This window comes from Ambystoma mexicanum, chromosome 5p (assembly GCF_040938575.1).
Source record: "Ambystoma mexicanum isolate Mex_15411 chromosome 5p, UKY_AmexF1_1, whole genome shotgun sequence".
Classification (NCBI taxonomy): domain Eukaryota; kingdom Metazoa; phylum Chordata; class Amphibia; order Caudata; family Ambystomatidae; genus Ambystoma; species Ambystoma mexicanum.
The window spans coordinates 85,256,370-85,259,070 of NC_090930.1; positions in this window are offsets into that span (position 1 = coordinate 85,256,370).

A 2,701-nucleotide genomic window follows, 5' to 3' on the forward strand; every position below is an offset into this window, starting at 1 on the left:
AGCTTTCGAATGTTATTAAGAAAAGTCATTTTCTGAAACACCACAGAGACTTCGAGTTAACCTTGCACTAGTGCGAAGGCAAAACACCCATCTGTATCAAAACAATCAGCTCCTGGGTACACCAACTAGAGGTCTACCTCTCACCACTGTCCATTCACCTCTGTTCAATTCAATCCAATTCATATCACAAAGTGCAGACAAACAAATGGAAGTCCTACCTTCCCAGAAACAGCAGAAACCTGCAGCTCAGTGACAGGAGAGAAGGTCTGTGATTGTGTTTTAGGAAGCAGCCCAGGATGGGTATACACATAGATATGTATGTATAGGGATGACGGGGATACTTATCGTAAATGAAAATAATGTTCCATCTTCCCACCATGCAGATATTGTACTTTGCTAAATGGACCTACGGCTCCACAGCTCCATAGAATGGTGGGTACATGTTCCCTAACGAGGGACTCCTGAGCGGAATATACAAATATTCGGATGGGTAATATAAGAAGAGGAAAGTGTCTTCATTCAGTTTCAGGGCAGGTTAAGAAAGGGAGGCAGGGGCTAGGTAATATACATCCTCTCTAGTCAGATCTCCCATCCTGAGTCCCTAACTGTCAGTCTTGGAACCTTGATGTACTGTGAGGTTCCAGGCTACATCCTCACATTCTATGACCTACATTGGTGCACACAATGCAAGACACATACTACACATCCTCTCTCCTTCCAAAACACACACACAACAAGATTCACTGACCAGGTTCTCCAAATAACCATATCAAGCATCATCATGAACCAACCACATTCCAAAACCATCATGGCGTATTCCACATTCACCTATCTATAATTCTTCATCTACCCTAAAACACTTATACCACCACTTACCCAGGACTGCCACTCCTGGGTTTTACAGCTGCCACCTGCAAGCACAAACCATATCGGTACCACACTCAACAACCAATCAGGCGACCACACCTTCCACCCTGTCTGCCACACAGAGACTCGGGCCTGCCACGCCCGCAGCACAATCACAACCGCTCATGAAACACAACTAACATTGAAATAACCATCAGCACATCTCATGTCCACATACAACACCACCATTCTCACCAGAAAGACCTGTCATTTGCACCATCACACACATACTCCTTCTACCCCCAAGAGAACATTTAAAAGTAGGAAAGAAAGGAAAGATACAAACAAAACAAAGAGCACATGCAAATAACGTGGCTGAATAGGAACAGCACGTGGAAGAAACACCACAACAGAAAATTGTTCAGACTACTGTCCAAGTGTGAAGATCTTAAAGAAAACTTGAATGCATTCACTTAAACACCAAATGTGCACCAATAATGGCCAAACCTCACCAGCTCATAGACATATCATACACATTCATATACATCCATACTCCACTTCATGGATGTCATATTACACACACAACAAATAGGGCTTTCCATCTTATTGGACTTTAAATCCATCAACTTAAATAGGCACTTATTGCATCAACTATTGGCTTCATTACACCAGTCATCACATCAGGTCTTACCTTCACAACACCTAAAATGTGCCCATTACACAATATCATATCTTAACAGTTCATTTCATGACACCAAGCATTTCATTGCTTCTCCTCATGAACATACAGTGTCCTATTACATTACATGAATTAACCTCTCATTTTCAATAGATTAGTTTGCGTTTCACCACAACACTGGGACTCTTCATTAATACCTGCATTCATATTGATATTGATATTGGTATTGATATTTTATTTCTATCAGCTCGTACACAAGTGTTTCGGAGCGTGACAAGGCAAGGAAGGGGAACAGGGGAGAACAAAACAGCGATCTTACTAGGCCCAGTGACATTGAGAATGTGCAAGTGCATGGGAGAGGGGGAGGGGAAAAGTGCATGGAGGGAGAAGTGGAAAGTGCGAAGCAGAGGAGAAACAGATAAATAACAATAAATAAATAATAAAGGCAACAAACAGTGGTAATGCAGCCAGCAATTTGCAAGTGCTAGGTTTAAGGCAGCAGACAGGGCAGGTCTGGTAAGTGCAGGAAGAAAAGGGGGTAGGGGGGCTTTATGGGTACAGATACAGACCCCAGTGCAAGGGTTGGCCCGGAGGCAGTACGGAAGGGTGGTAGGGGGAGCAGGTACCTGGGCCTGGTGGACAGAGGGTCGCCAGGTGCACGGTGCGAAGAGAGAACAGATTAGCAGAGGAGAGGGGGAGCAAAGGCAGAAGGAAAGAGGAAGGTCTTGAGGTGCTTCCGGAACCAGAAATGGTTCTCCTGAAGTTTTAGAGTGCGAGGGAGGCTCCCTTCCAGAGGGAGGCACCAGCCGAAGACAGAGATCTACCCCCAGCTTGTTTCTTTAAAAAAACGACTGACCCTGAGGGTGTTGGAGGTAGAGGAGCAAAGAGCTCGAGAGGGGAGGTATTTGCAGAGGGATAGCTGAAGGTATTATTATATCAATAATACATAAATATATGTATTAGCCCATTCTCTATACATCACATAGGGCTTAATAAATTAAATTGGTTTCACTACTTCAAACATTTAATTTCTCAAATTCATCAAACAACCACCAGCAGGTAGTTTCTTATGAGTTCATAAGTGTTACACAGTTCTACCCTGCAAAATAAGTGTTAACAACACTTGCACAGATTTATATTACAATCTCATATTTGAGAAATACAAAAATCAGTTAG